Below are 16,595 nucleotides of genomic sequence, written 5' to 3'. Positions count from 1 at the left end.
GCGAATATTTTGGAAAATTGTTTAAAACTCCTTGAATTTTAAATGTTTACAGACTTAATACTTAGATGACGACTTAAATTGTTTAGCCACTCCTGTAAAAATTATTGTTGCCATCAGCAAACATGACCTAAAATGTAACATTTAAATAACCGTCCCAGATTTAACTTGTTGAGATGAGTTAAATATTAAGTTGTCACTTAATACAACTTCACACTTTAAGTTGTCTAAACCTAGAATTAAGGCAGCACTAACACTTACATCTCTATTTTTTAGCAGGAACAAGAAATTTATTGCGCCATTTTATTGACCTTATGGACAAATCTACGGTCACCATTAAAAAAATTATAATAAAATAAAATGTAATGATAAAAAAGGCATTTAAAAAAAATCATATACATATAATAAATAAAGCAAACCAAGCATTATGCACTACCAGTCAAACGTTTGGAAACATGTAGTTTTTTAATGGTTTTGAAAGAAGTCTCTTAATCTCACAAAAGCTGCATTTATTTGATCAAAAATGCAGCAAAAACAGTATTATTGTGAATTATTTATACAATTTAAAATACATTTTTTCTAGTTGAATATATTTTAAAATGCAATTTATTCATGTGATGCAAAGCTGACAGTCTTCAGTGTCACATGATCCTTCAGAAATCACTTTAATATGATGATTTCAAGAAACATTTATGATTATTATCAATGTTTTAGGATTCTTCGATGAATAGAAAGTTCAAAAGAACAGCGTTTATCTGAAATAGAAAGCTTTTGTAACATTGTACTACAGTTCAAAAAAAATTTTTTGGGAAAGAACTTAAAGAAATGAATGCATTTATTCAGCAAGGATGCATTAAATTGATCAAGTGACAGACATTTATAATGTTGCAAAAGCTTTCTATTTCAGATAAAGGCTGTTCTTTTGAACTTTCTAATCATTAAATAATCCTGGAAAAAAAATTGTACAACTGTTTTCAACATTGATAATAATCATAAGTCTTAAGCATCAAATCCTCATATCTGAATGATTTCTGAAGGATCATGTGACTAAAGACTGGAGAAATGATGCTGAAAATACAGCTTTGCATCACAGAAATAAATTACATTTTAAAATATATTAAAATAGACAAAAGTTATTTTAAATTGTAAAAATATTTCACAATAATAGTTTTTGCTGTATTTTTGATCAAATAAATACAGCTTGGTGAGATTAAGAGACTTCTTTCAAAACCATTAAAGAAACCTTGACTGGTAGTGTGTATATATATAGCCTTGATTTCATCAGGATCAAGCGAGACACAGGTGTGTGTGTGTGTGTGTGTGTGTGTGTGTGTGTGTGTGTGTGTGTGTGTGTATATATATATATATATATTTATATTTATACACACACATATATATATATGAATTTAACCAAGTGCATTTCCCGTCTTTAGGGGTGTGAATAAGATGCAGACATGCTGGTTTGACACCTCTAGTCTCAAAAACACCAGAGCAGCATTAAGTGACACTGGCTGGAAGTTGAGAATTCATTCTTTCTGCATTATAGTAAGCTTGGCGTGAATCTTTGCACTACTGAGTTTTCAGCCAAAGGTCATTTTGCACCTTTACCATTTATATTTATAGATTGCATGTATCATTAAATATCACAGAGGAAGGCAGTGAGATTAAATGGAAGGAAGTCGGACACAAATGCATGAAGAAAAAAGCATTAAGGTCCATCTCTAACCCCGACTCTAAACATATCCGCCAGTGGGGTGTGAGCACTTTGTACGAATACGAATCAGACACCAATTCGCCAAAATGTGAGATGGTTATGAATAGCTATGAGATTGTGTTCTTCTCATGTAGGGAATAATGTTTGATACAGATATTTATCCTCAGTCCTCAGGCCAGACATTAATTCTGTTAAATCTTCAAGATGGATTGAAACTCTAATCGTTTGCTTGTTATTCAGTTGTTGTTTACAGTCTAATATTTTCCTCCTGAATGGATGAGGGACAGTTCAAGTTAAATGAGAACTGCATTGTATCAGTTTAGTTTAACATAAAAGAGACTAGGGCTGTGTGATATTGAAGAAAAATGCGATATCCTTGTTAAATAATGTGATATTCGATATTGCTTTAAGTGTGTAAAATCTATTTAAATTATATTAAACAAATGAATTAAAAATTGAGAATGATACCATTTGTGTTTCACATTCTTTCTGGGAAAAGAAAGCATCGCTACAACTTCTGAAAGTGACCAGCAGTGTTTTAGCAAAAATTAATGTCACAAATCTGACACTATAATTTTAACATCAATGTAAACAAACAAAAAATGTAAAGCCAACATTTAAATACCAAAAACTCTTTGCTTGACTTAGTAATATATAGCTATATTAGAGCTGCAACTAACGATTATTTTTTCTGTCGACTAATCTAACGATTATTTTTTCGATTAGTCGACTAATCTAACGATTATTTTTCCAGATTAATCTTATTATTCTTTTTTACTGATTATTGTATTTCAAAGAGGGTAGTGAATTTATATATTATTTTAACATGAAATCAATGAATGATGACAATATTAATTGTATTTCAGGAAGGGTAGTGTACATAGTATGCCATTTTATAATGAAATATATGAACACAAGAAGCTTTTTAAACATAATATATAATGATACTATTCATCATAAAATGTATACAGAGTAGGCCTAATTAGGAAAAGTTGTTTACTATAATAGTTGAGTATGATTTACTTATTGATTTGTGTCAATAGTAAACGAAAATGCACTTGTATTTATCTGCAAAAGGTTCACATACAGGAGCTTTCAGCAGTGTTAATGTAGAACTAGTCGTCTATTTTGAAGATACATGTGCATAAACAACGACTAAAGCTGCCAGAAGTTTTTGCCCAAACTTCAAAGACACATTTAAATGATTAAAGCTAGAGGCATATCTTAACTTTAATGTTACTTTAATCAAGTAAACTACCTATATACAGCAAGTTATTATGCATATGTGTTTGGGACAGAGCGGAACCAGGTCGCATTAACAGGAGATATATGCAGCCCATAATAAATAAAAGCACGAGCCGTACTGGGGTCGGAGAAGAACCCAGGAAAATGTGACCGTCTGTTGCGATACACGCGCCACGGTTCAGCTGCGCGAGAGAACACTGGCAGCAGGGTTGCCAGGTTTTCACAATAAACCCACCCATTCGTTACTCAAAACTAGCCCAAAACAAGCCCAATCGCGTTTCGGGGAGGTTCTCTGGTAAACATCGCGTTCGGGGGGTTAAATATGTGTGTTTTTTTGCTTCAACCCGCGGACACGAGACACAGCCCGCGGCAACAGTGTAGAAGTAGCCCAATTCCGCGGAAAAAAGCGGACTTGGCAACACTGACTGCAGTGTGAAAGCTCCTGCTCTCCACGCGCACAGCTTCTGCTCTGCCACCGCGCGCAGTGTGAAACCGGCATTACAGAGCGATCAAAGCACAGTTTTACTCGGCTTCTGTTTAAAGTACTCCCACACTTTTGAATGTCGCGGTCTGTCTTTATATGATAAATGATCATTTTCACTATGCCCGGGAGCAGAAGCTGCCATTATTCTAGATCTTCTGTTCCATTCTAGAACGTAAATAATGTGCCGCCGACGCGTCGACGCGCGTATTTTCGTAGTCGACGTCATCGACGACGTCGACGCGTCGTTGCAGCCCTAAGTTATATCAACCTAAAACTTAACATCAAGAACATCCAGGTAAACAAAGACACCTGGGGCCTGTACCATGATGGTAGTTTAACAAACTCAGGGTTACAGGATTAGTTTCGAGTTGACAAAACCAAACCAATCTATTCAGGCTTTGTTGGTCCCATGATGCTGATCATCAGCTTTCTCTGTCAGCTCAGGCTTTGATCCGGAGTTTAGCTGTGACATCAGCAGTGAACAGCCAATCACACGCTGTGGATCAACTGAGATTCACTTCTCTCTTCTGCAGAATATTACATGATTGAAAATATTAAGAATTTAAACAAATTTACACAGGAATAAAAAAAGAGCTGTCTATGAAAGTGGACAACTTTTAAAAAAATCTTACTTAGTCAGTGCAAGTAAAAAATGTGAAGTTAGTTTAGTTGATATATAGAGAGAATTGAACATTTAAACTCACATGTAGTCATTTGTATAGCTTTATTTATTGATTTTAAAGCTTATTTGTATGACCTTTGTATATGCTATTTATATTTCTTTTAACGATGTGCCTATTAATGATTGATTAACTAAAATTATATGTGCAATTGATTAAGGGTATAATAATTACTTAAATGATATCGAAGTCATTCAAAATTATTATTATAATAAATAAGCATTGTTAAAAGCCAGACACTTTAGTCTTTAAAAATAATTTGCTATAGTGACCTTTAATTTGGTGTAGAAACAGGGGGAGTGACTTCATTGCATCAGATATGTGTCACTTTGCTCACAGCTGATTGGTCTAATTTCAGTTTGAGATCTCTTATCCAGAACATAACCTGCCCTGGAGCAGGTTAACCGTGGAGCGTAAGTTACTATGGAGATGAACACTGCTAAAAGCCAAACCACTTTAATAGTACCTAAAGCCCAGGATTGGCACAAACTAAGCTTAAACATATCTGGCTAGCCAGCTAAACCGGCTTCATGGTATAGGCCCCTGGACTAGGGGTGTACCATTATTTATGTTTTCATTTATCTTTGTTATTAAAAATAAGAAATAAAAACAGTAGTCTTTACATGAATTAAATATACACTGATACACATTAAATCTACAAAGGTTATTCAGTCAAGAGCACAGTGATTTTCTCTTGTTCTTTTGTTGTTTGACAGACAGCGGCAGGTTTACTGTGTTAGCAGGTTTACTGAGTTAGCAGGTTTACTGTGTTAGCAGGTTTACTCTGTTAGCAGGTTTACTCTGTTAGCAGGTTTACTCTGTTAGCAGGTTGTTTACTGTGTTAGCAGGTTTACTGTGTTAGCAGGTTTACTGTGTTAGCAGGTTGTTTACTGTGTTAGCAGGTTTACTGTGTTAGCAGGTTTACTGTGTTAGCAGGTTTACTGAGTTAGCAGGTTTACTCTGTTAGCAGGTTTACTCTGTTAGCAGGTTGTTTACTGTGTTAGCAGGTTTACTGTGTTAGCAGGTTTACTGTGTTAGCAGGTTTACTGAGTTAGCAGGTTTACTCTGTTAGCAGGTTTACTGTGTTAGCAGGTTTACTCTGTTAGCAGGTTGTTTACTGTGTTAGCAGGTTTACTCTGTTAGCAGGTTGTTTACTGTGTTAGCAGGTTGTTTACTGTGTTAGCAGGTTTACTGTGTTAGCAGGTTTACTGTGTTAGCAGGTTTACTGTGTTAGCAGGTTTACTCTGTTAGCAGGTTGTTTACTGTGTTAGCAGGTTTACTGTGTTAGCAGGTTTACTCTGTTAGCAGGTTGTTTACTGTGTTAGCAGGTTTACTGTATTAGCAGGTTTACTGTATTAGCAGGTTTACTCTGTTAGCAGGTTGTTTACTGTGTTAGCAGGTTTACTCTGTTAGCAGGTTGTTTACTGAGTTAGCAGGTTTACTGAGTTAGCAGGTTTACTGTGTTAGCAGGTTTACTGAGTTAGCAGGTTTACTCTGTTAGCAGGTTTACTGTGTTAGCAGGTTTACTCTGTTAGCAGGTTGTTTACTGTGTTAGCAGGTTTACTCTGTTAGCAGGTTGTTTACTGTGTTAGCAGGTTGTTTACTGTGTTAGCAGGTTTACTGTGTTAGCAGGTTTACTGTGTTAGCAGGTTTACTCTGTTAGCAGGTTTACTGTGTTAGCAGGTTTACTGTGTTAGCAGGTTTACTCTGTTAGCAGGTTGTTTACTGTGTTAGCAGGTTTACTGTGTTAGCAGGTTTACTCTGTTAGCAGGTTGTTTACTGTGTTAGCAGGTTTACTGTATTAGCAGGTTTACTGTATTAGCAGGTTTACTGTATTAGCAGGTTTACTCTGTTAGCAGGTTGTTTACTGTGTTAGCAGGTTTACTCTGTTAGCAGGTTGTTTACTGTGTTAGCAGGTTTACTGTGTTAGCAGGTTTACTGTGTTAGCAGGTTTACTGTGTTAGCAGGTTTACTCTGTTAGCAGGTTGTTTACTGTGTTAGCAGGTTTACTGTGTTAGCAGGTTTACTCTGTTAGCAGGTTGTTTACTGTGTTAGCAGGTTTACTGTATTAGCAGGTTTACTGTATTAGCAGGTTTACTGTGTTAGCAGGTTGTTTACTGTGTTAGCAGGTTTACTGTGTTAGCAGGTTTACTGTGTTAGCAGGTTTACTCTGTTAGCAGGTTGTTTACTGTGTTAGCAGGTTTACTGTGTTAGCAGGTTTACTCTGTTAGCAGGTTGTTTACTGTGTTAGCAGGTTTACTGTATTAGCAGGTTTACTCTGTTAGCAGGTTGTTTACTGTGTTAGCAGGTTTACTGTATTAGCAGGTTTACTGTATTAGCAGGTTTACTGTGTTAGCAGGTTTACTGTGTTAGCAGGTTGTTTACTGTGTTAGCAGGTTTACTGTGTTAGCAGGTTTACTCTGTTAGCAGGTTGTTTACTGTGTTAGCAGGTTTACTGTGTTAGCAGGTTTACTCTGTTAGCAGGTTGTTTACTGTGTTAGCAGGTTTACTGTATTAGCAGGTTTACTCTGTTAGCAGGTTGTTTACTGTGTTAGCAGGTTTACTGTGTTAGCAGGTTTACTGTGTTAGCAGGTTTACTGTGTTAGCAGGTTTACTGTGTTAGCAGGTTTACTCTGTTAGCAGGTTGTTTACTGTGTTAGCAGGTTTACTGTGTTAGCAGGTTTACTCTGTTAGCAGGTTGTTTACTGTGTTAGCAGGTTTACTGTATTAGCAGGTTTACTGTATTAGCAGGTTTACTGTATTAGCAGGTTTACTGTATTAGCAGGCTGTCACTTTAAGACCCAATGCAAGGATCCTATTGACACTTATTCGGTTTCTTTCCCCAACTGATATCTTTCACTTAAAACATAACTGAATGTGTTTACATGAATACTCGCCAAGACAGCCATTTTGACATAACGGTGTGTGTATTTGACAGTTCGAGTGTGTAACAAGACACGAAAAGGGATCTGAAGGGATCACACACTTTCAGAGAGACGCTTGTGCGCACATTTCAGTGTGTGTGTCAGACAGCGCGAGACAGCAAGGAGTTGTTTTTCGCAAGTTATTGCGTTTAATTACTCTTTTTAACATCAAGCAAGTCACATAAGTAACAGTCGTGTGCTCAGTCTATTCTCTGATATATGCGTCAACCTAAAATGAACACTTTTCACAATGTTGAAGTTAGGGGTGTAATGGTACACAAAACTGACGGTTTGGTACGAGTTCGGTACAGCAGTTTTACAAAATTGCTTTTTATTTATTTGTATTAAACAATGGCTTGCTGAAGAAGAAAAAAGTGTCTGTCCTTGAATGAATTAGATAATAACTAAAAGTTTATTGAAGATAATTCTGTAAATTATATAGGGAGCCCATATTAAAGGTTAACAACAGAGCCCAAACTATTAGCCTAAATTCAGTTGCTATTTATTTTTAGGTTTAATAATCAACACTCAAATAACACATTGTATGCAAACATGTAAACTTCACATAAGGCAGTTTTTGCATTAACTTCTAAATCTCATTATAAAATAGTTTTTGAAATATAATCATTTATACAGTGTCTGTCATTTTCATGACAGGTTTATTTAACAAGCATGAAATAATCAAGACATCCCTAACAGGTTAAGTAGAATATAATGAATATATAGGCTAATATAGAGCATATATTTAGTGAAAGAGTTGATTTCTCTAGTGAATAAAATTATGTGGACACTGAATGACTGCCTGAGGTAAATGTGATGCTAACGTTACATGACATTGTTTCGTTTTTAAAGCAGTTCATTCTGCCGTTGAACACTGATTTAGCGATTACACCACATTAAAAATATGTAGAATTAATTTATTTTGTAACAATCATTTTGCTCCTAATCAAATATGAGTTTGTCATAATAAATCAGACAAAAAATACTACCCCTCCATTGAACCGATTGGTAACGCCCAACCAATGAGTCGCATTTTCACCAAAACATATATTTTAGCTAGCTAATCCATTGCAATGGATTTAGCTATAACCAACTATCAGTATAACAAGTTACCAAAACAGCCGTCTCTTTTGCTGGTTCATTTTTCAATAGTGTCTGTAATTATCAATGATTTACAGTTGTTCAAGAGCCGATGTGTTTCCCTTTCAATTTTTTTAAAAATGCATTAAGTTGGAATGTAAAAATCTGAAATGTCTAAATGTTGTCTCTCATGTTGAATTTGTAATCAGTTAAAGCATGTTGGCCTAGATAGATAGATAGATAGATAGATAGATAGATAGATAGATAGATAGAGATAGAGATAGAGATAGAGATAGAGATAGAGATAGAGATAGAGATAGAGATAGAGATAGAGATAGATAGATAGAAAAATAAACAGACAGACAGACAGACAGACAGACAGACAGACAGACAGACAGACAGACAGACAGATAGATAGATAGATAGATAGATAGATAGATAGATAGATAGATAGATAGATAGATAGATAGATAGATAGATAGATAGATAGATAGATAGATAGATAGATAGATAGATAGATAGATAGATAGATAGATAGATAGATAGATAGACAGATAGATAGACAGATAGATAGATAGATAGATAGATAGATAGATAGATAGATAGATAGATAGATAGATAGATAGATAGATAGATAGATAGATAGATAGATAGATAGATAGATAGATAGATAGATAGATAGATAGATAGATAGATAGATTCTATATTTCGATATATTGTGCAGCCCTAAAAGAGCCTATGTGAAACTGAATCCAAAATTCATGAAATTGACAGTCTACGGAAAGACAAAACTGAATTTAAAAAATAAATAAATCTTGGAAAAAGATCAAAACACATCATCGTGGACCTGCTCTTGCTCTCTCAAATGCTTTCTGGCATTCGCTAACATGACTTCTGCATGCTACTGAAATGCTGGATTCACTTCTCTATACCTCCTCCAAAGAAAAAAAAGCAAGCATGGAAAAATGCCACAGGCAGGAACACGAGAAGCCTAATGTGAGCCGCAGCCAGCGGGCCTGTAAGAACACGCTTCCCCTGGCATGACAGCACAGGTGTTTCTGTTCTCTCCTGTGCATGTCCTGCTGAAAAACACACACGCTCTTCTCAGACCACCGTCTCCAAACGTCACTTTTGCACTTTTTCCACAGCACGACCGGAGGAATGGATACTATTTCAAGTGAGATGCTGAAACTTATATTGTGATATTATAAGCTGGCCATGCCATTATATTTGGTGCAGCCACGACAACACGGTATAGAAATGCATTTTTCAAGAGTTCGACCACAAAAAAAGGTGTCAACTTACTGTGAAGACAGATAAAGCGAGCCTGTCCTACCACAAAGCATAACCAGGAAATTGAACCAACGTTAAAAAAGGGTAACCTCCTCCACAATACTTCTCAAACAGAAAGCTAGTTGGTAGAAGCTCACTGTACACATATAATCAGTCACTCAACATCATCTTATTTAACATACATGTACTACAAATACAAAAGAAACATATCTAAAGATATAGAAACACACAACATGATTTACGACGCTGCATCAAAACATATAGTAAAAAAACCCTGTCTTGTGAAGGGCGTACAGCTCCAGTTAGACACACACGCCTGGAGGGCATGTAAAGTGCCACTAGAAGAACCTTGCAGTACAGGAATGCTCCGCTAACACACACACACACACACACACAATCACAGCATGACATCTCACAGCACAACAGACAGAGCAGATGCTATTGTTCAGCATCTTACACTCATTAGAGCGGTGCAGGTGTCATGGCTCAACTCGGCTGTTTACAAATTACCATCTGGAAAAAACAACCTACAAAAGCGGATATGAATATTTATGAGTCCATCGGAATTAGCTTTTAGGTTACAATTACAATGAACAAACACTTTGTGTGTGTGTGTGTGTGTGTGCACTTTTCCACCTTTACATAACACAGTGTATGCTAAGTTTAAACATTCACTTATTACTAGTGCTGTCAAATCGATTAATCGCGATTAATCACATCCAAATAAAAGTTTTAATAATATATGTGTGTACTTTGTATAATTATTATGAATATATAAATACACACACCAAAAAAAAATATATCAAATAATTATATGTACACTAAAAAATGCTGGGTTAAAAACAACCCAAGTTGGGTTGAAATGGACAAATCTAGCAATTGGATTATTTTAACCCAGCAATCAGGTTAAATGTTTGCTTAAAACAACCCAATCGCTGGGTTAGTCCATTTTCAACCCAACTTGGGTTATTTTTAACCCAGCATTTGTTTAGAGTGTAAGTTTAAACATTCGCTTAATACTAGTTCCGTCAAATCGATTAATCGCGATTAATCACATCCAAATAAAAGTTTCAATAACGTGTGTGTACTGTGTAAAATTATTATGAATATATAAATACACACTCCTTCATGTATACATTTAAGAAAAAATAAAATAATTATATGTACACTAAAAAATGCTGGGTTAAAAACAACCCAAGTTGGGTTGAAATGGACAAACCTAGCAATTGGATTGTTTTAACCCAGCGGTTGGGTTAAATGTTTGCTTATAACAACCCAATCGCTGGGTTTGTCCATATTCAATCCAACTTGGGTTGTTTTTAACCCAGCATTTTTTGTGTGTTTATATAATATAAATATACACACAGTATTCATGCAAATATTTCTTAAATATATATATGAATGAGTGTGTATTTATGCTCTAAAAAATGCTGGGTTAAAAACAACCCAAGTTGGGTTGAAAATTGACTAACCAAGCAATTGGGTTGTTTTAACCCAGCGGTTGGGTTAAATGTTTGCTTAAAACAACCCAATCGCTGGGTTAGTCCATTTTCAACCCAACTTGGGTTATTTTTAACCCAGTATTTTTTAGAGTGTAAGTTTAAACATTCGCTTAATACTAGTTCCGTCAAATCGATTAATCGCGATTAATCACATCCAAATAAACGTTTCAATAACGCGTGTGTACTGTGTAAAATTATTATGAATATATAAATACACACTCCTTCATGTATACATTTAAGAAAAATATATATAAAATAATAATATGTATTATAAAAAATGCTGGGTTAAAAACAACCCAAGTTGGGTTGAAATGGACAAACCTAGCAATTGGGTTGTTTTAACCCAGCGGTTGGGTTAAATGTTTGCTTAAAACAACCCAATCGCTGGGTTTGTCCATATTCAATCCAACTTGGGTTGTTTTAAACCCAGCATTTTTTTGTGTGTTTATAAAATATAAATATAGTATATACATGCAAATATTTATTAAATATATACATGAATGGGTGTGCATTTGAACTAAAAAAATGCTGGGTTAAAAACAACCCAAGTTGGGTTGAAAATGGACTAACCCAGCAATTGGGTTGTTTTAACCCAGCGGTTGGGTTAAATGTTTGCTTAAAACAACCCATTTTTTTTAGAGTGTATTTACATCATAATTTTACACAGTACACACACATATATTATTTAAACAAACTTTTATTTTGGATGCGATTAATCACGATTAATCAATTTGACAGCACTACACATAACATGTTAATATATGCAATACAGTTTATAATAAGCTTTTATAAATTATGTTAATGAAGTAAAATCCACCATAAGCTATTCTGGACATCTGCACACGTCATGGTGTTTTAATGCTGACCACTGATTATGAGCAGCAGTTCAGCGGTGCCAGTATTTATGGTTCATGTTCTTAATTAAAACCTGTGGCCTTCACAAACACTTCCTGTGGAGGAGGACAATGACATTGAGCTAATGAGTGCATACATGAACAACAAAAACAAACAAAAAAGATATTTGCTTACATGCAAAAAGCTGTTTCTGTGGATTTATTAAGGGACCCTATGATTACACAAACATGAGAATATCAGGGAATTTTACATTTTGTTATCTAGGACAGGAAAATGTATTAAATGTCATGAAATTTCTTAATCTTTAAAGTCAGGTACTTTTTTATAGCTAATATATATTGTTTAGTTAAATAATTAGTTAACAAAATAAAGTGATTGTCCACTATTGTTTGTTTTTTTACACTGATTATTAAGTTTAGCGTCTGATAACCAATATCCAGTTTTAATTATATTTGCTTGTGACACAATAACAACGAGTAATAATAAATACAAGTGAATGTATGATTGATCTAAATAGTGGTTAAAGGAAGACGCCATGTTTTTTGAAAACATTTTCCGTCTCCCCTAGAGTTAAACAGTTGATTTTTACCGTTTTCGAATCCATTCAGCCGATCTCCGGGTCTGGCGGTAGCACTTTTAGCATAGCTTAGCATAGATCATTGAATCTGATTAGACCGTTAGCATCTCGCTCAAAAATGACCAAAGAGTTTCGATATTTTTCCTGTTTAAAACTTAACTCTTCTGTTATTACATCTAGGGATGTCACAGTAACAAAATTCCAGTAGTCGGTACCAATACCATAAAAAATTTACGGTACTCGGTACCAATTTCGGTAACACAGCTACATTTTTTTATTTTTTTTTTATTAAACTATTTTAAGAAAAGTATGAAATGCATTAAGTTTATTATTTATGATGATAAGCATTATAAGCAAATAATACCAAAAAAAAAGATCAAGTGAAAAATAATCAACCATTTAGGCAAAGTTATTATTAGAGTCGTATTATTATTACATAGAGACGTAGTTAAATCTACTGTAGGCTACAACAGTAACCTAATATATTCTGTCAATTTCTTCACGTTAAACAGAACTTTTATTTTGACAGGTTGCTGTGAAGACCTTTGTGTGTTCATGATATGACAGTTTTCTCAAATGAAATGGTAAATTCTCATGAAGTGACGTTTTTTGCGTTTGTGTCCTCATATAGTGTCACACGGCAGAGACTATAAAGACAGCGAACGAGTGTCACGTGCGTGTGTGTGTCCATGATGTGTGTGTGTGTGTGTGTGTGTGTGTGTGTGTGTGTGCGCGCGCCTGCCAACGCATCTGCATCCAACAGCCCGTCCGCCCGTCATTAACAGAGACACAGAAAATGAGGGAGTAATATTTCAATAGTATTTTTCAGTTTAATATTCACAGACAGTGTTATATATATATTTGACTACAGTCTGGAGTCCTTCGCTTAGATAAACGCGGAAGCCACTGAACACAGCTACGAGTGCCGAATATACTCGCGAGTCGGTACTTCCGGTACTACAGAAATGCTGGTATTGTCACATTTTTATAATTTCAGTACCGACTTGGTACCGAAGTACCAGTACTTGTAAAATCCCTAGTTACATCGTGTACGAAGACAGACGGAAAATTTAAATTAAGTTGTGATTTTCTAGGCCGATATGGATCGATGTAATGGATCGGCTGAATGGATTCAAAAACGGTAAAACTCAACCGTTTAACTCTAGAGTTGGAAAATTAGCCTATTTTCAAAAAAAAAAAAAGTGGAGTGTTCCTTTAAGCATAAATGAATATGCATTCCTCACTTGAGAAAGGGGAAAAAACAATACAATAAACACATAAGCTATCTGTGTGTGAACATGCAAAAGAGAAAGGGGGTTTAAAACTATTATTGGCCAATCTACTACATTATTACATCAGCTCGATATTTCTATTCTTAGTAGTATAGTAAAACTTGCTTGCTTCAATGAATTTAAACCAGTTCAATCACAAACATCTAGAAAGGTCATGTAAAGTTATGGAAATGTACTGGCCTAAAAGAGTGTGAACACTGTTTATTTGTGCAATTGTAACATTTGTATTATTACATGTTAAAATGATTAACTTGTGTTTAGATAAACACTCATGAGCCATATCATAATAAATGGTTATCTCCGTTGGCTACATCGAATAATCTAGATGTGAACCTTTGGCTCTATGACAGTGATAAAATGTAGGAACTTGCTGTGCGTTGAAATGCGTGTTTTGAATAAACAAAATCAGGAAGTGGCATGATCTATTTGAACACAGAGGAAGTCTGACAACTCGCACCATTGCTTTTGTTCATGAGAATAGTCTCGGTTTTTATCATAAAAGTCACTCTTTTTCTGCTCAGCAGCAGACAAACACGCATGATACATAAAACACAATACATTCACACTGAAAAAACAAAGCCATATATCAATAATCACCGTCCATTGCGAGGAACACACACCTTAAGTCAAGTGAAATGTGATCAAACGCTTCGTTTTCGCAGCACACACTTTGTAAAGTAACGTAAAAGCTCGCTATTATTCATTTCAAATCTTCACACGTGAATTTGAAGTGTGCCTGCTCTCTCTTTCAGTTTGGTTTCAGTGATTGTTCACTCAGGTTGTCTTTTGGAGCCTCTCCTCTCACCTGTGCGCCTGAAGGACACACACATTCTCTCGCGCCTGCTCTCAGGTTGCATAGTGGAAAGGTATCGCATCTTAATCCGTGATTCTTACCTCAATTTCCAGTCAATTCAGTGAAAAGTAAATATAGGGAAACGCCGAAGAACACCCAGCTCAGCGGATCATCGTGAAGATGTGGCGTGTGTCTACATTTTCCGGATTGGCCAATCAGAAGTGTTGCGTTTGACGCGCAGGTTGAGCTCGACTCGACTAGGAGCGCTAAAGAGGCTCTGCCTACATCTATAAAAGGCATTGATTTCGAGAGAGGAAGGAAGCAGACTAGTTTTGCTATGCCTGTAGTGTTCTCTATGTAGATTTTGCTTTCACTTGTATGTTTTGAGCTCAGAACAAAACGCTCCATAGAGTCGTTCTTTAATTAGGGGTGCATGTCCCCTCAATTATCAGTTTTACTAATTTTTCATTAACTTTTCACATCAAGCAATGGTCGCTTTTATACCAGGGGACATTTTTTATTCACCCAATACAAAAATCCAACAGATACCTATCTTTCATCTTGCAAAAATGGAATATACTGGAATTTGCTGTTTTTATGCTGTTCGATTTGGTAAATGTGAGGTTTTGCTCTTCTAAAATGTATCTAATAAATGTTTGTCCAGAATAATCATTAAATTATGAGAAAGGTGTTTTAAAAAACATTACTACATTAAATCATCAATTTTGAGTATGTCCGAGAAATCAGTGTCAACTGTGTTACTCCCTATAAAACCCCCTATAAATCAGCAATGGTTTGTTCAAAAGTCACATGTCCAACATCACTTGATGTCATTCCTTTTTTTATTTCTTTTTTTTTTTTTTTTGAGGGAAATTTGAAGACAATGTGGTAAGTCATAACTTCCCCTCTTCAATATATATTATTGTCTGCATTAATTGACCGTCAACTGTGTTATTATCAACATGTTCTGGTCAACTTGCGTCACATGTTATATTTATAAATGTGTGGAGAAAGAATATAAAAACATAATTTAATCAAGGTCAACTACTAACTAGTCCAAGGCCAGCAGTTTGCACAAGGTCCTAAAATGGCCGAAATGTCAACTGTGTTACCCGTCAACTGTAACCGTTGACAAGGATTCACATGGTTGACAATGTTGGCAATTCAATTTAAATGTAATTAATTGCTTGTACTTACATTTGTTAAATAAAAAGAAAGTTATTATTAGAGAGTTTTCTCTTTTCCTTCTAATGTGTCCTGTCAACTTTGTCTGTCAACTGTGTTATGTGTGGTTTTTATGTCATAAATCTTTTAAATGTGAACTAAACCGTCAGATAGATAAATAGATAGGGATATCTCTGGAGATGGAAATCTTGTGTAAGGATGGTGAATAATACTAAAGCATACTGTGACACAGTTGACAAAATAATGAATCAAATGTTCATTTTCATTATCATATTTAAAAAGTCATGAGAGCTTAAGCTTGCCAAATAATTAATTTAGCACATTAAGGGTATATATTATTCAACCACCTAGTTTATTGATCAAAAAAGAATACTGATTTCCTGACTTTTTGTCTGACATGAAATGTACCCCTAAATAAAGAATGACAATGAAGATTTTTTTTTTTTTTTTGCACTGTATTTGTAACAACTGGTGAAGTTGTGTGGCCCTGGGTTTTCAGTCACGAGAAAGACTTCAAATATGCAAGACTATTTATCTAATAATATTGTTTCACTTTATACTGTTGCTCTCTATAAATATTTAGATACAGTTGTGCTCACGATTATTCATACCCGGGCCAAATTGTTGACACATAGGCATCTTCTGGCTGGAAATGACACAAAAAGGCGACAAAAGAAAGTAAGACATTGCGTTAACTAATAATAGTAGCTTTTTGTCTTGTTTTTTTTTACCTTTTTCCAAATCCACAATTATACCCTTTCTCAATAATCACTGGCAAAGCCAAAGTTTTTTGCACATTTCCACTGGGATCTCTTTTGCATAGATCTCTGGGTCCTTGAGGTTGGAAGCTTCCTTGCCATCACTCCGGTCTTCAGATCTCTCCACAAATTCTCAATTGGATTCAGGTCTGGACTCTGGCTTGGCCACTCCAAAACATTGAAATTGTTTGCCAACCATTTCATGACCACTGCTGT

General features: G+C 35.2%; 1 protein-coding gene across 1 annotated transcript in view; it reads right to left on the bottom strand.

Annotated features, from left to right (window-relative positions):
• Nucleotides 1–14,701, bottom strand: part of fam49ba (family with sequence similarity 49 member Ba) — a 34,477-nt gene extending 19,776 nt beyond the window's left edge. The window contains exon 1 of the mRNA XM_079819638.1: nucleotides 14,538–14,701. The gene's annotated coding sequence lies outside the window, so the exon portion shown is untranslated. The remainder of the gene's footprint in view (nucleotides 1–14,537) is intronic.
• Nucleotides 14,702–16,595: the final 1,894 nt, after the last annotated feature.

Source organism: Gobio gobio, assembly GCF_949357685.1.
Source record: "Gobio gobio genome assembly, chromosome: 6".
Taxonomy (NCBI): Eukaryota; Metazoa; Chordata; class Actinopteri; order Cypriniformes; family Gobionidae; genus Gobio; species Gobio gobio.
The sequence above is the reverse complement of the archived record's forward strand: the minus strand, read 5'-3'. Positions and strand labels throughout refer to the sequence as shown.